Below are 27,833 nucleotides of genomic sequence, written 5' to 3'. Positions count from 1 at the left end.
CAATAACCACCAGGCTTACCTCAACATGCATACATACCGACCACTCTCACACAATATGAGGCACACACCAACCAAACATACACATCCCTGCACATTATGCAGATGCTACAACCTATCCTGCTACTTTGGCCACCTCTGTGCATTTGTGCTCCACTGGTATTATACCTACACATACATGTTGCTACATTTCTACATAGGGTTGTGAGGGGGCACACCTGACTGTTATGACGTGTGTACATCAGACTGGGGGGGGGGGCACACCAGACTGTTACTACATATTTAAGTAGGGTTGGGGGGAAGCACACCTGACTATTTCTACATTTCTACACATGATTGGGGGTGGCACACCTGACTGTTACTACATTTCTACGTAGGATGGAGAGGCACACCTGACTATTTCTACATTTCTACACAGGACTGGGTGGGGGCACACCTGATTATTTCTACATTTCTACACAGGATTGGGGGCACACCTGACTGATACTACATTTCTACGTTGGATGGGGGCACACCTGACTATTTCTACATTTCTACACATGATTGGGGGGGGCACACCTGACTGTTACTGCATTCCTACACAAGATTGGGGGGGGCACACCTGACTATTTCTACATTTCTACAAAGGATTGGGGGTGGCACACCTGACTGTTACTACATTTCTACGTAGGATGGGGAGGCACACCTAACTATTTCTACATTTCTACACAGGATTGGGGGGCACACCTGACTGTTTCTGCATTCCTACACAGGATTGAGGGGGCATACCTGACTATTTCTATATTTCTACACAGGATTGGGGGGGGCACACCTGACTATTTCTGCATTTCTACACAGGACTGGGGGGCACACCTGACTATTTCTACATTTCTGCACATGATGGAGGGGCACAGCTGACTGTTACTGCACTCCTACAAAAGACTGGGGGGTACACCTGACTATTTCTACATTTCTACACAGGATGTGGGCACACCTGACTATTTCTACATTTCTACACAGGATGGGGGCACACCTGACTATTTCTACATTTCTACACAGGATTGTGGGGGGGCACGTGACTGTTATTACATTACTATGTAGGATGGGGGGCACACCTGACACTTGTACACATTTGCTATGACTGTACTGGTATGTCAGGTACTCCATTTCATTCTGTATTCTAACCTATCATGCTGACTAGAGGCATATCAGTGTACTACAGATCTTAGCTTTGATTGACCTACATATTAGTTTCTGAGTTCCTATCCTCCAGAAGTAATGTCCCACTGCCTGACCTGCTGTGGCCTGTCTGTGTAGGCCTGGGGGTTTACCCATAGGCATCATTCACAGGTCATAGCACAGCCTTTGTTTGTGTTTGTCTACACCTGTCCTGCTGGCTGTGACTGTTGTTCGGTATGGCAACACCCCCCCCCCGACTGGCATGTGTGAGTCACTTATCTTGTGGGTGTCCTAGTATTGATGGTGGTGCTACAGGGATGCCTATGTCAGATGCACATAGTACACTCCCTACACATGGTTGAGCACAGGTAATGTCATGTTTGGCATCCCTTTTACTGTATGTGAGAGTCAGAGAGAGGTGTTATTCCCTGGGTCCCTCCTGGGTCCCTCCTGTGTCAGTGTATGTGCTATGCATTGCCTCTTTGCCAAGGCCAGGGCATACTGGGCATGCCTCCTCCTGCCTACTGGGGCAGGCTCAGGTTGTTCCTCCTCTGAGTCACTCTGTGCCTGTGCAGGCCTTGGCAATGATGGGGGACTGTGTGGCATTGCCTCATGCTGTTCCTGCTGCAGCTGTTTCCGCAGGATCATATTATGTAGCATGGCACACACAATGACAATTTGGGTACACGTAGGTCTTCAGTACTGCAAGGCTTCACTGAATGTGTCCAGGCACTGGAACCGTGACTTGAGCATCCCAAACACACACTCTACTATAATTCTGGTCTGTGCATGTGCCTCATTATGGAGTTCTTGTGCGGGTGTGTGTACATTTCTGAGGGGTGTCAGCCACAACTCCAGTGAGTATCCAGCATCCTCCACTAGGTGACCGTGAGGGATGTCCCCACTGGCAAATCTCTGGTACAGCTGCGTCAGATGCCAGATGTGGGAATCGTGATAGCTTCCAGGGCAGCCAGCACACACATTCATTATTATGCCCTGGGCATCGCACATGACCTAGCAGTTGATGGAGGGGAAGCCCTTGCTGCTGATGTAGACCCTACACTGCTCACCAGGTGGTGCTTTAATCCATATGTGCGTGCAGTCTATAGCACCTGCTACCTCAGGGTATTCTGCTATTTGGTGGAAGAGATGCATATTGCTGGCCAACGCCTCACGGGTGTTGGGGAAATATATGTACTCACCAACATGTGCTGACATGGCATCCAGGAACTGGTGGAGTACCCTGGATGCTGATGCCTGTGAGATCCCCATTATAACCCCAGTTGGCCTTTGGAAGGTACCTGTAGCTAGTATTCTTAGGCCTACACATACCTTGGTATCCACTGGGATGGGTTCCCCTCTGTTAGTTCTGTGTGTCAGGCATGGCCAGCACAGCTCAACAATTTGCTGTAGAAGGTCCCTGTCCACCCTATAGTGCTCCACTATCTCCAGCTCATGTAGCCCCTGGTAGGTTACCCTGGGTCTGTACACTCTTTTCCTTCTCCTCACTGTGGGTTGGTCGACAACATTCACATCCTCACCACCCTCAGCCTCTTCCACAAGTTGTTGTATGATAGCTATTGCAGCCCCTATCATTTTGTTATTTTGTTTGTTAAAAGTTCCCTGCTTGTATACACCAGTGGTGTAGAGTATGGGAAAAACCAGAGGGGAAGTGTTTGCATAGTTTATAGTAGTGTTCTTGGCTGGGCTGGTCTGCTGCCTGTGTAATTGGCTTATTCTGATACATTTCACCTGCCAGCTATGCAAGTTCTAGATTACCTTCCTACTGCTGTTTTCTCTTCCCATTGCCTTCCTGTTTAAGCCCAGAGGTGTGCCACACAAACACAGTGCTCAAATGTGCACAGAGATGCTATTTCCTGGTTTAACCTTTTTTTTTCCTTTAAAACCCGGTGTGCTGCACACACATTCGCTTAGGCAATGTAAAGAGTGTTAGGCAGACTCAGACACACCCCCTTGCTTAGCTGTGCTTAGCTGGGAGCACACCTGAGCCACAGGGCTCCAATGCACTTACAGTATGCCTGACACACACCCCTATGATGTCAGCTAACTCCTAGACTTGCACCAAACTATTCCTGCTCTTACACTGTTAGGACCTGACTAGCATGCTGTGGGAAACTGGGATTCACTATCATTCCCCTCATTTTAATAGGATTGCCTGCTAATACATAGTTACATGTCTCACACCGAGCTTCTCCCCTTAGCAACCACTACTCACTCTAAACCCGCACCTAAGAACGCTATTCAGTCTTAGCCTCACTACAGGATATGTACCTGAACACTGACGCACAGCAACAGTGGTCCCACTCCACAAAAGGGGAAATTCTACTGACCCTGGTAACTACCGCCCCATAAGTTTGACCAGCCTGGTCTGCAAGGCTATGGAAAGAATCATCATGGAACTCATAAATGGCGACATTGGGGATCTGCAGACCCTTGATCCCACCCAGTTCGGTTTTGTAAAAGGCAGATCCTGCCTCTTAAACCTGGTTGACTTCTTCGAGACAGTCACTAGTGCCATCGACGAGGGCAAGGCTGTCCACACTGCCTACTTGGACTTGGCTAAAGCCTTTGACATGATACCACACTCTGGCATCATAGACAAGCTCAGCAGCCTAAATGTAAATCCATATGTCACAAGATGGGTAGCAAACTGGCTAAAAAACAGAACCCATAAGGTCAAAATTGCTGGAGCCATGTCAGACTCAAAACCAGTCACGAGTGGTGTCCCACAGGGATCAGTCTTGGGACCACTCTTATTCGGCATTTACTTCTCAGATGTGAAAGCAAATATGGGAGGATTATGGCTGACAAAGTTTGCAGATGACTGCAAATTGGATGCCATAGTTGATTCACCTGCTGACACACACATCCTACAGAAAGGTCTCACTGAAACGGACAACTGGTGCCGGAATCATGGCCTCAAACTTAACGCCAAAAAATGTATAGTCATCCCCTTTGGGAAAAACAAAGTACCCACAAATTATCACGTAGACAATAACCCACTGAATACGGAAGAAGTAATCAGAGACCTGGGGACTCAAGTCGATAGTGACCTCTCCTTTGACAACCATGTTGCCAAAGTGGTCAGAAAGACATTCTACCTTGCCCATCTCATCATGAAGGGATTCTCATCCAGATCAAAGGAGGTCATTGTACCTCTATATTCCTCCCTTGTCAGGCCCATGATTGAATATAATGCTCCATTTGGGATGTATCTCACCCGGCACATGCAACAACTGGAAAGACCCCAGAAGTACCTCACCAAGAGGATCATAGGTCTCAAACATGTGCCTTATCCAGCTAGATTAAAGAAACTCCAGCTCTATTCAGTAGCATACCGCCTGCTCAGAGGTGATTTGTGCCTAACATATAGGGCCATGTCCAACCAAGAACTGATGGACATGCTCCATCTCAAAAAATCCAAATCCACCAGAACCACGCGAGCTAAAGATTTCAACCTCTGCACAAATATGAATAGGACATGCTGGAGGGATAGATTCATAACACAGAGGTTACCCATACTCTGGAACAAAATCCCAGTTCATGTGAGACAGAGCCCTTCATTGGCACTGTTCAAGAAAAATCTCGATGCATGGATGGGAGGTCGCAGGTTTATCCCGGGAGTCACCTCAGTGTCACTACTAGACAGAGGTATAGTTTACTAAATAATGGGGTCCCAAATGTGTCACTACTAGAGAGGTGCAACTATATAATATGGGGTGGCGGAAGCCACATCACTGTTGGCTAGGCTTATAAATGCCCCCGGGCAGATAGCCTAGTACACTACTATGAAACTATGAAACTATGTTGTCTTCTGCCTGCCATTGACTTTAATGGCAGAATACTGATTTTAGTTAAAATGCTTATTTTAGGTTTATTTTCTTATTTTCCCCTGATCCCATTTGCGTGCCACTGCCCTACGCTTAAACAGCCAAGATGGCTAAAAAAAAAAAATAAAAGTTGATTTTTTTATTTTTTAAGCTGTTTTCAATGCCAATGGCCTTATACTTGGCCATTGGCATGCTTCCTGACTGATATACACCCTTTATTTGGAGCTTTCACGGCTCCGTTTTGGAATTTGCAGAAATGTACTCTGTTACTAACTAAGTACATTTCTGCAAATTACACTAGTCCTGCATGTCCAGCTTCCAGTTTCCTGGATCGCAAATTTACCTCATTTGCATGGATTTCTCCTGCAAATGGGGTAATTTGCATACAGGGGCTTAGTCCGTGCAGGACTAGTGCAGGAGCACTTGTGTATGTCCCTGCAGGCTATTCCTGGATTGCACAGCAGACATATTGCCTGCTGAAGCTCCTGCTCTAATCCTGTATGCCGTACAACGCTTGCAGAATCTGGAGGATTGTTTTTTCTGGAGCTTTTCTTCCAAGGCCTCTGCTGAAAACGGGCTCCTGGCCCAGTTGGACTTTTCCCAGTTATCAAATGTAATTAATAAATAAATAAATAGATACATAAGTGTCAATGCTTTAGCTAGATTTGAACATTTATGAGAAAAGTTTAGCTATCAGAATGACTATATTACCAGAGCTATTATCACAGCTACATCAAGGTTTGGTAAAATATAAATCAGGCAGCCCAGATCTAGTAAGAACATGGTTAAATATACAAATAAATGTATGCTCCAGAATTTGAATGAAGAGCAAGTATTAATAGATTTCAAAAAAGCTTTTGACTCAATAAAATGGTCATTTTTGTGGCATGTACTACCGCCACTGACTTCATCCAGCAGTTTATACTGAAATGTCAACTCTTATATACAAATCCCAAAGCCATTTTAACTAACCATACTAATTGGTGCATGTCAAGAACTTCAGATCTGACCAAGCGTATACAAGAAGAATGCACTTGTCCCCCCTTATTACCTTGACCTTGCTAAAGCATTTGAAACCATTCCCCATTCGGGTATTATTGATAAACACACCAACCTAGGCATAAACCCTTACGTCACAAGATGGATCGCAAATTGGCTCTCAGACAGATCCCACAAAGTAAGAGTAGTGGGATCTATGTCCAAATCCAGACCAGTAATGAGCAGTGTGCCTCAGGGCTCTGTCCTAGGGCCCCTCCTGTTTGGCATATACTTCTCAGAAGTACAGGCAAGGACTGAAGGGCTGTGGCTGACAAAGTTTGCAGATGACTGCAAACTGGGTGCTATAATAGAGTCTCCGGCCGACATGGATATCCTCCAGAAGGGCCGTAATAAGACTGATGCATGGTGTCAAAGCCATGGTCTCAAGCTAAATGCTAAAAAAATGTGTAGTAATCCCCTTTGGAAAAAACAGAGTACCCGCGAACTACCACATAGGAGGTAACCCCCTGAAATCTGAAGAAGTAATAAGGGATCTAGGGACCCAAGTAGATAGTCAGATTTCCTTTGATAACCAGGTTGCCAAGGTGGTTAGAAAATCCTTCTATGTGACCCATCTGATCACGAAAGAGTTCACATCAAGATCTAAGGATGTAGTGGTGCCCCTCTACTTTTCCCTCATCAGACCCATTATTGAGTACAATGCACCAATTGGAATGCACCTGGCTAGGCATCTCCAGCAGCTGGAGAGACCACAGAGGTATCTCACTAAGAGGATTACTGGCCTCAAACAGTTGCCCTATGCAGCACGATTGAAAAAGCGAAGGGTTTTCTCTGTTGCATACCGCCTTCTCAGAGGCGATCTCTGTCTAATATACAGAGCCATGTCCAACCTAGAACTGTTGAACATGCTCCATCTTAGCAAAACAAAATCTATTTGAGCTACATGCTCTAGGGATATAAACCTCAGCACAACAATGAATAGAACATGCTGGAGGGATAGATTCCCTTTGCAAAGACTTCCCTTGCTATCGAACAAGGTCCCGATATACATAAGACAGAGACCCTCACTATCACTCTTCAACAGGAACCTTGACGAGTGGATGGGTAACAGAAAGTTCACACCAGGGATCATACCAACAGCTCTACTGCATGGGGCCAAGGGTACTAGCTGCTAGATCTAGGGAACTAACCAAAGGGGCGGTGAATACCGCACAACATGGCTGGGCTAATATGTGCCTTCAGGCAGATAGCCCAGTACCTACCCATGAACCTATGTACCTATAGCAACATAATGTTTATATGTTTTCTAAGCAGGCACATTTCAGATTTAGGTATACCTGTACTGCAGGAAACTTACCTATTCTCCACATGGTTTGCCAATGATTGTGTGATACAGTTATCTCAACCAGAGGAAAATGTCAATAAGGGTTTATATGCAATTCAGCAGCTATATAGAATTTTAGGTATAGAATAGAATGACAGCAAAACCCAACTATTCCCTCTTGCCAAAGGCAGCAGGAGACAGGTAGAAAATCCCCAGAATGGGTTCACAACAAAAGTGGTATTAAAGTGTTATTATTTGAAGATTATAATGATATATGATGGGGTGAGACTTTTAGATACTCATGCAAAACCTATATTTGGAGACTTAAGATGTAAAATTCTGGTGCAGAAAAAAATCTCTTTCCTTATAAAAGTACAAATAGTAACGATATATATATTCTTCTCATGGTCCCATTCTTGCTTCAACACTTACCTAATTTCCATAAATCCAAGAATCTGAATAATTTATTATCATGAGTTTCTAACTCTTTGTGGAACTGGATGCATCTTACAATACAAAGGAAAAAGTTTACCATATCCTTGAGAAATGCAAGAGTGTGGCTACCAGACTTTGCTAGTTGCCATGAAGTGGTAGCCAAAAGTAGATATGTGATATCACATTTACACCCTCAACCAATATGAGTTCCCTTATTAAATATTATTATAAAGAAAGTTTAGGGGAAATTGCTGAGACCCCAAGACCCTAGATTTTGGGTCCAGGTAGGTGGGAAAATGGGAGGAAGACAAATTCTGGAGCTGGAGTATCTATGAGAAAGTAGGCATATATTAGAGTCAAATATGGGGATTCCCTAATGTTCAAACAGAATCTAGACCAATATGTTGGAATGTTTGGGCTGAAAGAGTTGTGTATAACGGATGCCTGAGATTTGATAAACATGTTAATATTTGACTATAATGTAATAAAGGAAAACCTCCAGCTACTGGAATTTGGAATGTGACAGTATTTGCAAGTAAGGAATGCATTACATGTTCAAAATTCCAAGAGTCAATTCAAAAGAGCAGTCTATTCCACATGTTGAGTAAAAAATGATCAATAAAGAAAATATAAGGGAGAGTTTAAAACAAGTTTGTTCTATAAAGAATGAGATGAATTGGATGACCAGTAGTCAAATCAGATTGTGGGTAAATGGAATAAAACTTTTAAGTATTCAGATTGTGGATAAGATATGGTTAGGAATAACAACATATCATGCAGCAAAAGGAGTGCCAGACATATTGCAATTTACTACACTCAAACTTCTACATATGTGCCAGCACTCCCCATTAAGATTATTTAAGAGGGGATTGGTCTTCAGGGTCAGACTGTAAGGTGATGTGGGATGCAGTAACTGAAGCAATCAGATATTCGATCAGAATTCATTTTCTATCTACAGTAGAAGCTTCTGGATTGTTTAACTAACTTACCCAAAGCAAAGGATGGATAGGGCAACTTAGTCCTGTGTCAGAATGATAGGCCTATCAGTATTAGTTTTTATATTTGAAGTATGAAAGTCATCCCTAGTAGAATGGAAGTCAAAATATTCTACATTACTGCTTGAAGTTCAAATTGGTCACTAGTCAGTGTTAACTGAAAGAGTGTTTGCCTGTATTCTTAAGAGTGATCCAGTAATCAATGTTTATATATCAGAGGAAATAAGTTAAATGGATAAGTCAACAGACCAAGTAGTTAAGCTTGGACTTGATTAGATCTGATGCTACAAATTCTACATAATTTTGAAGAAACCCTGGATACATGAAAGAAAGGTAAAAGTCAGAAAATAGCGCCAGATATTGAGGGCATTGCCTAATTCTTATCTGTCTGCTGATACTTAAATGGTGGAAGGTGATGGCGATTATTAACTCGGGAATGATATAGTGTTACAAGATAAATGTTTCAAAAGTAATAGTTCCACAAATGAAATATATGATTTTGTTACTGTTATTGTGGTTTTATGTAGTTAGTGTAGAATACGAATATTATAAATAAGATGTTAATGGGTTTTTAGGTGAAGGTGGGACATTTAAGGAAAATATGATCAATGGAAATATTTTTCTTGCAAGTTTAACTGTAATGGAGTATATCTCTTTGTTTAATCATATGGAAAAGTATTAAGATATGCTTTGGGTTGATATTTGAGAGTAAAATATTTAAAGTCTGTCAGTAAAGAATGATAAGTATGAAAAAAGTTGATCTACTGATACTAATTGTGTACAACTACGATTCATATGAGTGTTGTTTATTTTATGTAGTATATTTTTGTTGTAGGTAGATAAAATATGAGAATGCTTTGTCCGATTTAATTTCTAAAATTATGTGTGTACATTTCATATAATACACCTTTTTGTAATCATATTTTTGTCAAGGTTAAAAGCATTCTATTAATGATTGAAGGCTGTGTTATATTTCTGAAAAGGGTTTATTATTGTAGAAATGCTCACTAATAAATTATTATAAGAGTGCATGACTTAATAGAATGGGCACAAAGAGGTCAATTTTATTTGAACTAGGGTGTTCAATATATCTAAAATGATGTGAGCAAAGTCTGAGTGCATATCCTGATTTTAGTTATTGATTTATATGAATGCCATTGAGACAGTTCTTTAATAGAGGGATCATACCTGAGTACATTGGCTGATACTTGAGTATTTTATAATTTATGCATGTTAGAATAGAAATGTACTGGGTTGTGCTATTTGCTTTCTTATTTTCAAAAACATGAAGAAGGAAGGATCCCTCATATCAAATAAGTATTAATGCATTTATTCATGCAGAAAGTAACATTTTGAATTTAGTTTAATGTTTGCATGCTGTGTAATGTTGATGATGCTCATGAGTAGACTTGAGAAGATCTCCTGAAGGAAGTTCAAATATGAAATAGACTGATGAAATAAACAATGGCTTGCTTGGAAAGGGCTGAAATGATGTTCCTATTTCAGTTGACAAAGTAAATTTTAGGACTGACATTTAACTTGGTGGGAACATTTGCTATGCTATTCATCTAAGATATTTGCTAACATATAATAATCTAAGGAGTGCAAATTGCTGTATTTTAGCAGCAAGGCATGTTACAGGATGTTAGTGGTTTGAAATTTTTTTTGTAAGAGAGATGATCATGATACGTTGGTGTGATCAATGGGGATACCTATGTAGAGTTTCAGCACAGAGTTGGCTTAAGACAACAGGCTTAGAACTTTACTGTGTATATGTTGTTTGGTTGGGGGATTATGGAAAGGTTGGTAGGAAGTGATACATTAAGTGTTAGCAATACAAAGAATGCATGTTGATAATACCTTAGTATAATTAATTGCTTTTTTCGCTAAGTGAGATTTTTGGATTTTTGTTTCTCTCTTTGTGTGGTAATTAGACTTGACTGAATTCTAATATGAGTTGCTAATGCAGCATACTGAAAAGTTATATGTGGGTTAATTTAGCTATTTTAATGGATATTGTAATGTAAAAACACAGGTTTTAGTTACATGATATGTTTTAACAGGAAAATGATAATTAGCAGGGGGATCCATATGACCTGGGAAGAAAGGTGGATACTAATGATATATGGAACAGCAAGTCTATGATGTTCTATTAAAACAACTATATCTATCTAATTTGAAGGTTACATTTATAATTTTGATTGTTTAAATATATTGAGAATGATATATCCTGGATATGGAATTACCATGTTTTAGAGGAACGGAATGCATACAATAGTATTATCTTAATGGGATCCAACTAGATTATAGAAAAGATAAGAAATGAAGCTTAACAGAAATAAACATAATAATGCTATGTTAATATAGCTCAGGTATTAAGACTAATGTTATAGAGAATGTATCCAATTCAACATCATTTTGTTTAAGCTGAGGTGATATTTTAAATGGTTTAATGTGTTTTCTTTTTCTTGGGATAAATGATTAATAAAGAGGATTAAACAATGAATGACGGAAAAGACAGACTGAATGAAACTTAATAAGACTGTTATTTGTAAATCCCTTCAATAAACAAAGAAAAGAGAAGTGTTGTGCTGTGAGTGGTTAGAAGAGTGAGCCTGAAGATGAAAACTTTGTTTTTAATAGAATATAACCACTTCAGCTTGGTAACTGGCATGTAATTCACAGCTTATACTACTTGTACCTGACTTATTTATACTTTGTAAAATTAACCAGTTATGCTGCCTACCATGAGATATCAACATTGCTTGAAATTAGATTTAAACACTTTTGAGTACTGCAGCAGGAATAAGTAAGGCTATAAATGCTAAGGAATTATAGCTAATATTTATTCAGTATCATATTCTAGAAAAACTGAGATGCATAATTAATTAATCATGTTTATACAATTAACTATTAATTCTAAATTTCCAACACCACACCCCATAGGTATCAGAAAAGCTAAAAGCAGAAATACAGTATGTACATCAAACTCACTTGTAAAAGAAAATTATCTGAATTCAAATGAAATTATTTCAATAGTTTAACTGTCAAACGAAATAAAATGGAAAATAAAAATGCCATACTAATTATGTTTTGACATAATTTTTATTTGAGATTTGCTGACAGTATAATTCATCCTATAAAAATATATTTTAGTACGGATTGTATTATGAAACTGTGAAATGTTTTCAGACTTGTTTAATAGTCTGTTGACAGCCATTTAAAATGAATTATTAATATTGCAGTGTCATTGACTCTTGCAGTTGAGAACTGCACTTGAATCTACAAAATCAGGCAATAGTTTATGAATGAAAATGTGATTTATGCAATGACACCATACATACAAAGGAAGAGTATAACATACGTATGCTTACTATGTGTTCATTCGATGCATTAATATTTGCTATTTATGGATAAATGAGACCATGCTTTCCATTATTATTCCCTTACCATTTCTTTCAGTAATTTATTTATAACTTAAGAAAAATGGGACTACGTTTCCATACTGCTAGTTAACAATTATCTTCTACTTAGTACAATAATTGAAGACATATTTTGAAACACACGTATGCATTTTCTGGTTCCTGAAATACATCTATGAATTTGTCATGCTTTGTAATAGTAATTGTTGATCACAATGAATTTAGCAACTGCTTAGTTCTGATGAATTCTGTCTGCCCTACAAGTTTTGTTATACAATAGTAATTGTATTTCCAAGCAACTGTACCTTAACTAATTTAAATTAAGTACACAATGGGTGTATGATGAAAAGCTTCATTCAAATGCTTTCAGACAAGATGCATATTCTGTCATTTGTAACTCTGAAAATACAATGGACATTCCTTCAAGACAAAAAAACGGGAGACACAGAGCAAAAATATGTGAAGTTCATTTTTTTTAATTTTTGTATGCATTGATCAGCAAAATAAAACCCAAAAGGCACTGTGTGAGTAAATAACTTGTCAAAAACAACACTGGTTGACCTTGGATACACAGCAAATCAAATGCAGAGCTGCAAAATAAATATGAATGGTATGTCATGACCCAAACCCTCTGTGTTCTAATCCCAAATTGTCATATAGAATATATCATATATAATTATTACCAATGTTAATAGTTCAGTAGCTAATAAAAATACACCAGTATGTATAGTGCATATCATCAGTTTTCTTTTATTTTTAACCATTGTGATGTATATTTGTTACCAATAGTTTCAAAAGCCTATTTATTTAATGATACAAGTGCTTATTTTTCTAGTGACAAGCCAGCATTAAGTTAACATAACTTAGTAGTAAATTACTTAGCTGTTATAAAAAACATTGATTACTAACAAACTAAAATGGAATTCAGCGGTAAGTTTCCACATCCTCTATTAACTACTTCTTCTAATTAATGCTTTTATATTTAAAGCATCAAACTGCAGGACTCCTTTGCTCACTCATTGCTGCAGGTCCTGTAACTTACATGATAATAATGCTTGAAACAGCATTGCACTATGTTTTGCAGAAGACGACAATTAGCTATATGGTTTGCCGCTTTAGTGCATTCAACATATCGCTGCCCTTTTATCTTTATCCTTTTCCTCACTACTTGTTCATTACCCCTGTGTTCTTTTTAATGACTCAGTGGAATTCATCTCCCTCACTCATTGTGGTTGTCCAGTCCATGGAGCCATAGCACTCTCCATGAAGAAGCATTTCACAAATTCAAAGAGCAGCTCTCTGCAGTATTCTGCTAGTAATCTCTCTTCCCTCTCTAGCCTTCATGAAATAAACTTGTGTACATATACCATTTTGTCGCACCTCTTCTGGATTCACGTAAATACAGTTTTAGTTAGCTTCTTAGTCTCTAATCATAGCCTTTCCCCTCTATCCCATGCACCTCTCTATTGGCTTAGCTGCAGACTTCACCCAACAGGCTGGAATCCCTCTCATTTTTTATTTTATGTTTTATTTACTGTTTGATAACTGAAAAGACTGCTCCTGACAAATTATTTTTAGACTCAGCCCATTGCAAATGTAATATAAGAGTAGCAATATACAAAACAGGTGTACAATACAAGTGCAAGCATCAAACATGCAGTTTATATAATGACAACAGATAAATAAAAAAAACAAAAGGGGTTAAACCTTAAATGGAAAACATGGTTAATATCCGCCTGTATGTAATGCTGTATACAAATGTTCTGGTGTGAATTGCTGGCGAGAAAATTGGGATGGGAGGAGTTGAAGATGGGTAAAGATAGTAGGTAGTGGTGGATGTTAGACTGAAGTTGGGGGGGGGGGTTGAAGTGACAGATTAGTGGTGTGCATGTAGATGTCCAGTGAGAAAATGGATGAATGAAGGTGGTAAGGAGAAGATGACAATGGTGATTGTGAATGTTAGATGATGCCTTGGAGAGAGAAGCATTTACAGGCAGCTCTTTATAATTGATGCATCTTAAATTGCTGTCTGAATGTAGTGAATTTGGTTGTGTGTCACAAGTCTGTATTAAGAAAATCCCAAGTTTGAGTTGCCATTACAGAAAAGCCAGGGTCAGATGAATGGAGCTTTCTTATTGGGGTAGTAAGGAAGAAAGATGATTCAGATCAAAGGTTATAGGAATAAATTATTTGGTGAGTGTGCTGGAGAAGAAGATGAAGGCATCATTGTATAATCGCTTGTACATAATTAATTCCAATATTGGGTAGCTGTGAACAATTTTTTGTCTAGTACCAAAAATCATGGCTTTTGATTTTTGATATTTTGTTAGAGATTGTTCAATGTGAACTACATTAAGAGTACAGTGAGGTCATTTCCTAGATCTTTTTTGAAGAGTGTGAGGAACTGGACCTGCAAATTACCATATTGTTTGCATACAGAAACCTCATTTTATGTTGTAGCCACTGACCTTCTCTAATGTTTTTTTTTGCCTCAAACCCCTGTCCATAGCTCTGTGTACCATAGCATTGACTCATTCTCATCACTTGTTTGCAACACAATGTCTTAGTAGCAATATTTCTGCATCACAGCTCCAGGGCCTAGTGTTCAATTATTATCTGTCATCATCACTGTATGTATAGAGGTTTGCATTTTTCCCTCTGTGTGTAAGGTTTCTCTAGATACAGCAGTTTTCTCCTACATCCCCAAAACATGTTGGTTGATTGGGTGCACTAATAGCCTTTGAAGTCCAGGTAGTACTTGAAAATGTTTCAAGAAAGACCAGCTCACTAGCACAATTAACAAATAAATAAGTAAATAAATAAAGTTAAAATGAAACCATTAACTTATTTAAGTTGTCCCCGTTCCCCTAACTTAGCTTTGATCCTCCCCCAGTTCAACACAATCCATGTTCATAACATTCAGCAATATTGCCCTAGTCTTTCTGTTCTTGCCCCCCCCATTCACACTGTGGCATGATCAGTACAGGCTTATGACACCATGACCTTCGTCTGCACACACTCAACTCCTCCATCTTGGATAGGACCACATTCAGAATTCTGTCCTTTACAGTACATTCCCACACCAGCTGGCTGAACCCCTCACTGTCCAAGACTTCAATCGATGCTCGCTCTCTGCGCCTACCCTGTTGGCTGAGATCTTGCATATAGCTCCTGAATGATTCATATCTTTCATGACTATAATCAAGCTCCTCATACCTAATTCTTTTATTCTTTGCTCCTCCTTCGTTGGTTTGACTGAGGCTGATGTACTATATCTGTCTAGCAGCATTCTCTGTTTTCTGTTCCTTAAATATCTGGATGCTTACCCTAAGTTCAGACTCTGTCTGTTCTCTTATCCCCTTCATGGGGATTATAGGTAGGTTCATAGGTAGGTACTAGGCTATCGGCCCAGGGGCCTAAGTAATCCTAGCCAACAAAGTTCCCTGGCTTACGCCACCCAAGAAAGTTATTTTCCTGTGCCCCTGTCAAGCAGAGCCACAGAAGTGATCCCCGGGGTGCATTTCCTTCTCCTCCTTCTCCTTCCTGACCTCACATTTGAAAATGTCCTTTATGTAGACTGCTATTCTATGTCCATCTGTACCTTCACTGTCATTCCTGAGCAGCCTAAACAAGGTAACTCCATACCCCAATCCCTCTTTTAACTGCCTTAGGTTTTTGTAATACCATCACTGCCCATGCTCCTCTCATGCATCACTGTCTCTAGTTCTCCATCTTCTTACCTAGACTAATTGCATTGCATTGCACAGTAATAATACCAGTCTATGATCTGAGATACCATATTTATTATTCTGCCATGTTGCGTATCCTTTTTTTTGCTATTTCTACTACCTCAGTACCTACCCTATTCTGCATCTGTGACATGATCTCCTAACATTTACCTTAGTTTACAATTACAATCATTAAGGTGTTCCTTTCCAACTCAGTTCTGAGTGCCACTGTCCCTTAGGGTCTAAGTTGTACCCATTCCCTAACACAGAGGTGATATGTCTATGCAGGTCTGTCCTTAACATGCTAGCAGCATCAAGCTCTCTTCCCTTGTTCACTACAGCAGACAGTCATTGCACTTCTTATCCCGCTCCTTCTTCATTACAGTTGCTACTGGCACAGTTAGCACTTTTGAGCATGCTTCCCCAAAACCCTGTCTTTGTATATGTCTGCCGTATCTCTGGCACTTCTTCCAAGAGTTTAACTGTCTCTTCTGATGGTCTTTAGAAACTATATGCAGCATAAAATGTATAGTCTTCTCCCTCTTGGTAATTACATTTATTGCCTGTTCCAATGTCTTGTTAAATCTGAGTCTCAATGCAAGTTTCACTGTATTCTTATAGGTTCATAGGTTCATAGGTAGGTACTAGGCTATTGGCCCAAGGGCTTACGTAAGCCTAGCCAACAAAGTTCCCTGGCTTACACCACCCAATAAAGTTATTTTCCTGTGCCACTGTCGAGCAGAGACACAGAAGTGATCCCCAGGGAATATTTCCTATTTCCCATCCCCACCTACCTCCCCTACCAAGACTCTGAATCCCCTTGGTGATTGAGTTTCTGAAAACAGAATCACCTTCTCTCCCCATACTGGTACTGGCTATCTTTACTTCCTGCCCCATGTTCCCTTTTTCTCCTATCTGCAATTCTCCCAATTCCATTTCCTTGACCCCAAACCTTCATATTGCTTGCACTGGTTACCTAACTATCTGTGATGCATTTGACCTCTTGCCCATTCATCTTGTCCTCCTTATATAAGATCTTTCCTCTGTTCTTCCCCTTTTATCTTCTTTTCCTCCCATGTGGCTAAGTGCCCCTTCATGTCCACTTTTCTCCTTCTGTCCTTGTAGTTCTGGCTCTTACATGGCCACCTTTGGCTCTGGTTCTCTTCATCACCTACCACTGTTGATGGCTGCATATGTCCTTCTACCTTAGCTTCTTTTTGCATCTTCTCTTTTTCATTGTTGCATCTACCACTTTCTCACTTCAACTTACTCTGTGCCACACCATTTTTCTGTAGATGACAGGCCACCTCCTTCCTTTATCCCCTGTTCTCAGCTCCCCCCACCCCTTTCCACCACTATCTTGATTTCTGGAGTAATCTTGCATCCTGTCTCAGTCTAACCTTTATTGCTTTATTACCTAGTTCTCTTCCATATCTAACTCCCATATTCTCTCCTGTAGCTTCCCTGTTTTCATTGATGACATACCTCCTCTACCACCCTAAAGCTCCCTGAACCAAATGATGCTTTATGCTGTGATTCAAAATTATTGCCCAAATTAGTATAACTTTTGTGCATTGTCACTTATGTATTAAATACATAGTATTTTTATATAAATTTTCCATTTATTTTTTTACACATTGTTAAATAAATGGTTACACTGTATGGCTGTCAACAGACAGTCACATCAGCTTGACCAGGTGTTACCTTCTTAGTATGACTGTATCCATGTCTCAGTGCACTGCTGTGTTTTATTAACATGTACTTTTAATGTATTGACTGCATGTATAAAAACTGAAATACACTGCTATGTAAACAGAATTTCTGTCATACCATCAGTCAATTATCACTAGGAATGGTAGTAACTAATTATTCCCCCGGAGTCTCAAAAGCTTGCACGGAGTGCAAGATGAGTGCAGGAGTCCATGCTGGCAATATGTCTGCCGTGCGATCCAAGAACAGCCGGCAGGGGTGTGCACGAGAGCTCCAGCACTAATCCTGCATGGACTAAGCCCTGGTATGCAAATCACCTAATTTGCAGGAGAAATCCATGCAAATGAGGTGATTTTGCAATCGAGGAAGCTTGCAATAGTCCGTGCAAGACTAGTGCTATCTGCAGGAATGTACTCGGTTAGTAACCGAGTACATTTCTGCACACTACAAAACGGAGCTATGACAGCTCCAAATAAAGGCTGCATATCACTGAGTAAGCATGCCAATGGCCAAGTATAAGGCCATTGGCATTGCAAACTGTTTAAAAATAAAAAAATCAACTTTTATTTTTTTTCCGCCGATCTCTACTGTTTAAGCACAGGGCAGCGGCGTGCAAATAGGATCGGGGGGGGGGGGATAAGAAAATAAACATAAAATGAGCATTCTAACTAAAATCAGTATTCTGCCATGCAAGTCAATGGCAGGCAGAAGACAACCTGGCCAGTGAATAGTGGTTACTAAGGGGGGGAGGCTCAGTGTGAGATATGTAACTATGCATTAGTAGGCAATCCTATGCAAATGAGGGAAAGGTTAGTGAATCCCAGTTTTCCACAGGGTGTGAGGCAGGTCCCAAGAGTGTAAGAGTATAAATAGCTGGGTGCAAGATTAGGATATAGGTGACATTATGGGGGTGTGTGTCAGGCATACTGTAAGTGGATTGGAGCCTTGTGGCTTGGGACTGCTCCTAGCTTAACACAGCTAAGCTAGAGGTGTGTCCAAACTGCGTAGCATTCTTTACAAAGTGTAGGCAGGTGTGCGTGCCACGCACCATGTCTTACAGGAAGAAAAAGGAAGTTAAACCAGGAAATAGCAGCTCTGTGCACATTTGAGTACTCCGTTTGTGCAGCACGCACACAGGCTTAAACAGGGAGGCAATGGGAAGGGAAAACAGCAGTGGGAAGGTAATCAAGGAGAACTAGCTTAGCTGACAGGTGAAATGTATCAGAAACAGCCAATTACACAGGCAGCAGCTCAGCCCAGCCCAGCCAAGCACACCACTATAAACTATGCAAACACCTGTTCCCCTTGTTTTTCCCAAAATCTCTGCACCACCAGTGTATACAGATGGGGAAATTTTACAAAATGAAAGCAAGAGAAAAAATGTTAGGGGCTGCAGTTGCTATCATAAACCAGCATGTGCAAGAGGCTGAGGGTGGTGAGGATGTGAATGCTGCTGAGCAACCCACAGTGAGGAGATGGAGAAGAGTGTACATCCCCGGGGTAACCTACCAAGGGCTACATGAGCTGGAGATAGTGAAGCACTATAGGGTGGACAGGGACCTCCTACAGCAAATTGTTGAGCTGTGCCGGTCACGCCTTACACACAGACCTAACGGAGGGAACCCATCCCTGTGGATACCAAGGTATGTGTAGGCCTAAGAATACTAGTTACAGGTACCTTCCAAAGGCCAACTGGGGATATGATGGGTATTTCACAGGCATCAGCATCCAGGGTACTTCTCCAGTTCCTGGATGCCATGTCAGCACATGTCGGTGAGCACTTATATTTTCCCATCACCTGTGAGGCGTTGGCCAGCAATGTGTGTCTCTTCCACCAAATAGCAGAATACCCTGAGGTAGTGGGTGCAATAGACTGCACACAGATATGCATTAAAGCACCACCAGGTGAGCGGGGTAGGGTCTACATCAACTGCAAGGGCTTCCCCTCCATCAACTGCCAGGTCATGTGCGATGCCCAGGGCATTATAATGAATGTGTGTGCTGGCTGCCCTGGAAGCTACCATGATTCCCCCATCTGGCATCTGACACAGCTGTACCAGACATTTGCCAATGGGGACATCCCACATGGTCACCTAGTGGGGGATGCTGGATATGCACTGGAGCTATGGCTGATGACACCCATCAGAAATGCACACACACCCAAACAAGAACTCTATAATGAGGCACACGTACAAACACAAATCATAATAGAGCATGTGTTTGGGATGCTCAAGTCATGGATCCAGTGTCTGGACACATCCGGTGGAGCCTTGCAGTACTCACCAACTACATGTACCCAAATTGTCTTTGTATGTGCCATGCTACACAACATGATCCTGTGAAAACAGCTGCAGCAGGAACAGCATGGGGCAGGGCCACACAGTCCCCCACCAGTGCCAAGACCTGCACAGGGTGACTCAGAGGAGGAACAACCTGAGCCTGCCCCAGTAGGCAGAAGGAGGCATACCCAGAATGCCCTGGCCTTGGCAAAGAGGCAATGCATAGCACATGCACTGACACAGCAGGGACCCAGGGAATGACACTACTCTCTGACTCGCACATAAAGTAAAAAGGATGCCAAACATGACACTACCTCTGCTCAGCCATGTATAGGGAGTGTAATATGTGCATCTGACATAGGCAGCCCTGCAGCACCACCCTCAATACTGGGACAAGCACAAGGTAAGTGACTCGCACATGCCAGTTAGGGGGGCAAATACCCAACAACAGTCACAACCAGCAGGGTAGATGTAGACAAACACAAACAAATGCTGTACTATGGCCTCTGAATGAGCCCTATGGGAAACTCCTTGCCCAGGCCTACACAGACAGACTACAGCAGGCCAGGCAGGTGGATGTAAGTTGTGAAGTCTAGGAAGTCAGAAATTATTATGTAGGTAGTGAAAGCTAAGATCTGTAGTACACTGGTATGCCTCTAGCCAGCACGATAGGTAAGTCCACAGACTGAAATGGTGTACCCGACATACCAGTACAGTCCTAGCAAATGAGTAAATGTGTCAGGTGTGCCCCACCATCCTACCTCCACTTATAGTACCAGTCAGGTGTGCCCCCCCACCCCTGTGTAGAAATGTGGAAACAGTCAGTTGCCCCCTCCCCCCGCTATGCAGAAATGTAGCAACAGTCAATGCCAAATGACCAATGTATACCCTGCAGACACAGCATGCTACCTGTCGGTGTACAAAACAAATGTCAGCACCACAGTACAAACTGCCTGGACTTGATCCACACATGCTGTATAGATGGCCATACTGGGCATGCTCACACAATTAGATGAATGAAGGCAATGTCAGTCAACAACATAATGAAAGGTCATACTGGGCATGCTCACACACTTAAACACTTGAAGGCCATGTCTGCAAACACCAGTGGACCAGACATATCTGGCAGTTGCAGTTTTTATTGCAAACACATGTCAGTATGCACCACTCCTGTCTTGCACAAACAGTGGATGGGAATACAGACATATATGTAAGGACAACACATGATAATAAGCCAAAGGTAGATGGACATAGATGTGTGGAAGAGGGTGACTGTGACAAGGAGCCATCTGGGCCTGGTCTACCCAGCACACAGCCAAAGGGCCCCAAACACATGAGGTGCAGGTGTCACTCACTGCAGATACTAGCCACCAGTAATTGTCAGCATGACAGACTATATAGTGCATGTGCCAGCTGTGCAACATGACTGTATAAGGAAGTAGTCATCTAGTAGCTATATACACGTACCTGTGGCATATGACCCCGTGTGTAGCTGCATGTGGCATGACAACCCCTACATGAATAGGTTATGGCCCATGCACACACTGCCCTCACCATAGCAGTATCATGACAAGCCAGCTGAGGACATCCAATGTGAAATACACCTCTGGGAGAGCTGTAGCTCAGTATTCCCCATGTCATGTCCCATAACTGTGTACTGCTGTAGTGATAGACTAGTTAGGTAGTAGTTCTAACCCCAGACCTAGCAACTGTGTGAGTGTGTGTTTGTGTGCGTGTTTCTCTGTCTCTGACTGTGTAGAGAGAAATGCTTTTTAGGCTAATCACACTTCATACAATTCATTTACTCACCTTTGGCAAGGCTGCTGCTGTCACTCACCTAGCAATACACCTCTGGGAATATCATAGCCCAGTAATCTCCATAGCGTGTCCTGTAACTGTGTACTGCTGTAGTGTGATAAAGTAGTTAGGTATGTGTTCTAACCCCAGACCTGGCAAGTGTGTGTGTGTGTGTGTGTGTGTCTGATTGAGTAGAGAACAATGCTTTTTAGGCCACTCACAGTCCGTACAATTCATTCACTCAACTTTGGCAAGGCTGCTGATGTCACTCACCTGAAAATACAACTCCGGGAAAATAATAACCTAGTAATCCCTGTGGCGTGTCCTGTAACTGTGTGCAGCTGTTGTGTGATCAAGTAGTTAGGTAGGTGTTCTAACCCCAGACTTGGCAACTGTGTGTGTGTGTCTGACTGAGCAGAGAGCAATGCTTTTTAGGCCACTCACACTCCGTACAATTCATATACTCAACTTTGGCAAGGCTGCTGATGTCACTCACCTAGAAATACAACTCTGGGAAAATAATAGCCTACTAATCCCTGTAGCACGTCCTGTAACTGGGTACAGCTGTTGTGTGATAAAGTAGTTAGGTAGGTGTTCTAACCCCAGACTTGGCAACTGTGTTTGTGTGTGTATGTGTCTGACTGAGTAGAAAGCAATGCTTTTAAGGCTGCTCACACTCCATACAACTCATATACTCACCTTTGGCAAGGCTGCTGATGTCACTCACCTAGAAATACACCTTTGGGAAAGTCATAACCAAGTAATCTCCATAGCGCGTCCTTTAACTGTGTACTGCTGCAGTGTGATACAGTGGTTAAGTAGATGTTCCAACCCCAGACTTGGCAACTGTGTGTGCACGTGTCTCTGTCTGTCTTAGACTGAGTAGAGAACAATGCTTTTTAGAGTACTCACACTCCTTAGAATTCATATACTCAGCTTTGGCAAGGCTGCTGATGTCACCCACCTAGAAAAACACCTCTGGGAAGATTATAGCTCACTAATCTCTGTAGCGCGTCCTGTAACTGCGTACAGCTGTAGTGAGATCTAGAACTGTGGTAGGGTTCCATCTCCACCCTTGGCAGTTCTGGATGTTTTGTGTGTGTTCCAATGTCTGTGTATGGAGGAATGCATTATAGGCTACACACTCACAGTACATTTTGAATGCCCTACTTTCGCAATCCTGCTGATGTTATTCATTGTGCAATACACCTTTGGGGAAGGATTTCTCTAGTAATCCCTGTGGTGTGTCCAGTAGCAGGGATTACTAGAGAAATCCCTGTGGTGTGTCCAGTAGCAGCTCCATGCTATAGTGTGATATAGACCTTGGTCAGGGGTTCTACACCCACACGTCAGTTGTGAATGTTTTGTGTGTGTCTCACTGTCTGTGCAAGGAGCAATGCATTTTAGGTTAGTCACTCATAGTACAGTTGAAATGGCCTTCTTTGGTAATCCTGCTGATGTCATTCAATGTGAAATACACCCTTGGGGAAGAAGTACTTCACATAATGTCCATGGCGCATAATATATCTGGGTAGTGCTGTAGTGTAATAAACTAGTTAGGTAGGGGTTCAACTCCCAGACATTAAAGATGTGTGCATGTGTGTTTGTAACTCGTATCACGTGTAGAGGTGGTTGTGAGTGTGTGACACCTGTGGGCAATGTGGAGGGGGTTTTGTTTATTTCTTTTTTGGTGGCCCTACTATATATCACAATGTAATCCATACAAGGATAACAGATGTAAATTAGCTGAGAGGCTGGGGCGCAAAGCCATACCCATACATGTGACATCAAGGCCAGCCACTTGTTTGGCTGTGGGGGGGGGGTGCCTATTCATACAAGACGTATAGTGTGTGGGGCCTCTCAACCCCATTAATGGTGCATGTGGACATATGTGTATTTGTTAATCTGTCATTGGTATCTACAAATGTATGGCCATATATACCTATATAGATTTACACATCTGCTAATATATATATAACTATGTCCGTATACACCTACATATATATATATATATATATATATATATATATATATATATATATATATATATATTTATGCATACACATATGTAACGTGCTGTGCATATTTAGACATATAGGTGTAGACACCTATATGTGTCAATTTAGGCATATGCTTGTATATATGTGCATATATATTGATATATATGTATACAGTTTTAGAAATCAATATATACATATATATATGTATATATATATATATATATATATATATATATATATATATATATATATCTACATATCTAGATATGTCGTATCAGTTTAGATATTAATATAGGTACACACACATACATCTAGATGTTGTTATACATTCTCTGTACTGTTGCATGACTGGAGTGGATGATATGTTTCTGCAAACAACAAATCTCTTTGTATCTGTCATGGCTTAGTGGTAAATCACTTTGTCTATGGTGTACAGGGTCCTTGGATTGAGCCTTGCAAGAGCTGTTTATTTTGTTTCTTGGCAGAACACGGCCCATTGGATACATAGTGATTAAGGCACTTTAAAGCAGTTGTAAGCAGTTTTGCATGGGTTTGGCGGAGCTAAGCAATGCCTACACAGGTTAAGCAATTCAGCAGTTAACTGAGTATAAGAAACTATAACCAGACTTTAGCAGTGCTTACCTCCACGCAAACCCACGCAAACCTGCGTGCAACTGCTTTAAAATGCCTTAATCAATTTGTATCCATCAGCCCTTGTTCTGCCTAGCAACAGAATAAACAACCTCTGCTAGGCTCAAACCCAGGGCCATACACACCATAGCCCAAGTGATTTACCTCTAAGCCATCTCAGATATACATAACCCTGATGTTTTCACAAACATATCATCCAGCCAAGTCATACAACAGTACAGAGAATGTATTCCAACATGTAGATGTATGTGTGTGTGAAAATATATTAATGTCTAAACAGATACAACATATTGATATATATATATATATATATATATATATATATATATATATATATATATATAGATATACACACATATATGTAGTCAGATATATATATCTATATAGGGATATACGGACATACATCTGTAGATAAAGTGGGAACATAGCAGAAACAGATATGTCCACATGTTGCATTAATAGGGTTGATAGGCACAAACAACATACACCATACACGAGTAGTATTCCCCCCACACAGCCAAACACATCTGCTCTGCAATACACTACCAACTGTTGCAAATCCCATAACCAGGACCTTACACGGCAAGGGCACAAGATGTTAACAGTACTCCAGCCCACCTGTACGATGTCGGCTGGTATCAGTGACATTTCATGCAGTACAGTCAGGCTCATAATGACTCCCATTTGCAGTCATCTGTTTCCTTTGTTAGCCAGAGTCCTGTACTCTTGGTCTGTACTTCAGAAATGTAGATGCCAAACAACAGTGGTCCCTGGACTGAACCCTGAGGTACTCCACTTGCCACTTGTCTGGGGATGGATTTGGAGTCAGTTACACCTACAGTTTGTGTTCTGTCAGTAAGCCATGTGGCAAACCAGCAAGTGGCATAGGGATGTATGGCTGGATTAGTATGTTAATCTATGTTTCCAGACTGGGGGATAGTGTTGAAGAGCTTGGCTTCAGGTGGTGCCTGACCTGCTCACCAGTCCAGGGGATACCTATGGCACTGGTGAGGTCATGGGCGAGACTGTCCCAGGCCTCTGTTTTATACTGAGAGCACTGGTAATGACCCTGCAGTAGTCTCTGATTGTGGAGTTTTACCAGGAGCCATACCATTATTTTTGACTTCTGGATGCCCCAGTGCTGTGCTCTAAATCAAGTGCCTTCACCCACACCAGCTATTCTGCCTGCAGTAGGAGGCTACAACCAGTTATGAGAAGTATTCCCACCTGTGGAGTTTAAATTCAGCCATTTTCCCGCACTTTCCCATGATTGGCCGGCTTTGAAAAGGCTAAGCTATGGGCCCACCTGCTTACATAAGGTTGGCACTGCTTAAAGAGGTATACCACTAGGCAAATTGAATTGGCTTTGCTACACATTGCTTACCCTTACTAACTTGAGCTGTGCTGCAGTTAGCATTGCTTAATAGTTAATTAGCACTATTTTTGCCATTTGGCAATGATTTATTCTTCATTACAGGTTATATATATGTCTGGTATCCGTGATTCATGTGTACATACACTGTATGGTGATCTGGGGACTTCTACACTTTATTATAATCACTCCTCAGATCTATGCTTACTGCAGTACTCCAGTTCACATATTTATGTTATGTAGAAGGTTATACCACTTCACACTGTACATAGATTCAGCTCACATGTTTGGTTTTCCTGTGGTGAGGATTAGTTTGCTGATACCTCATTCAAATCTATTGCTATGGCTTAGTGGTTAACTACTGTAACTGTAGTGTACAGGGTCCTGAGTTTGAGCCTTACAGAGGCAGTTTATTTTGTTGCTGGGCAGAACATGGGCCTATGGATACAGAGTCATTAAGGAACTTTAAAGCAGTTGTGAGTGGGTTTGGGCAGGTATGCGCGACTGTAAGCACTGCTAACCTCCAGTTACAATTTCTTATACTCAGTTAGCATCTACTTTGTTTAATCTGTGTAGGCAATGCTTGCCTCCATGCAAACGCACTGAAACACGCTTACTACGGCTTATTTTTGCTTAAACCTGTTTACTAGTGCCTTATTCATTATGACACTGACACTTCACATGTGCATTTAATGCAGTACACCATTTCATATTTAAATGTTATTATGTAGGTTATACAGCAAAAAGATGTAACAATATGTTCATATACAGATTTCACATGGAAAATGATATGTGCTGCAGTGGGACTCGTACCAGGAATATCTGTTCGTTAGGTGGATGTTCTAACCATTACACTATTGTTGTGCTGCTTCATTTACATATATATTCCTTGTTATCCTCTTCAGCCTTTTCAGCTGCTTTAACCGTAGCTAAGTGAAGGGCAAACCCACGCACCTACAGTTAGCTGAACTCGGGGTTTTAAAAAAATAAATAAAGGGTTTCTTCATTTTATTTGAATGTACTATTGCTATTAAATACATGGAGACTGTTGGTGGGGATATGCGGACATTTATGAATGGTCTCGCTCATTTACTTACACATTCTTCTGTTCTAATTTGTAGGGGCGTGTTTATTCTGAGAGCTCTGCTCTCAGACATGCCCCTGCACTCGTCCACACTCCATGTAGCATTAGGAGTTCAGGCAGTGCAACTTCATTAATATGCATGGCGCACTGCCGTCCTCCTCTTAAACTGCCGCTTCCGTGCAGGACTAATCTAGTCCTGCACGGAAGTTTAGTAAATCCGGGGAACTGTGTGTACCTTCTTGATTACATAATTATGCTACATCGGTTTTGTAATGGTTGAAATGGTCAGTGTATCAATTAACCATTGATCAGTGGTTAATAACTCTGCACACAACTATCATGCATTTGTAAAATTCCATTTTTCTATATAAAACTCTAACGGTTTCAGTTTTTATTGTTATGTCTGTAAGGATTTGTTTAATGAAGATCAAAAGCTTACATATCTGTTTTGTGTGGAATTGTTAAACTTCTTTTGAAGAGTGCCAACAAGTCTTCATTTTGTGGAAGGGGTACTATTGCCCACCTGAATCAATTAGTCAGTAGCTTATGAGCAAGCAGAGGGGATATCTAAAAAACATCCTTCACTGAGGTCCTATACAACTTGCAATGTTAACAACTATCATAAAAGAGAGGCCAGCTTCATAAATAAATAAATAAATAAATACAATTAAAATAATATTGGTGTCCTGATGTCAAGCATACCTATAAACTGTCACTGATTTTGTAGCATGACCCTGATACTGACTCTCATGTTAGTTCTGCCCTCATGAAATGTGTTTTTCTAACAAACTGTTGAGGATTTCAGTGACTAAATAATGCCAGACATTTATGTTTAAAACTTTGTAGTCTTCAGAAAATGCAAAACAAAACCAATTATTCTAGCAATATTTACAATCTGTCCCTGAGTTTGCCCCCCCCCTCCATTAACACCCTTTGTCCCTGATTCATGTTTTAAGAGGGTGAGAGCTATTGTGGCATGAATTAAGTTCATTTGGCCACCACAACATTATTTAATCTGGCATTAGGGAACA

Source organism: Protopterus annectens, chromosome 3.part0 (assembly GCF_019279795.1).
Source record: "Protopterus annectens isolate FY-2018-M chromosome 3.part0, PAN1.0, whole genome shotgun sequence".
In the NCBI taxonomy this organism is placed as follows: domain Eukaryota; kingdom Metazoa; phylum Chordata; order Ceratodontiformes; family Protopteridae; genus Protopterus; species Protopterus annectens.
This window is presented reverse-complemented; position numbering follows the sequence as displayed.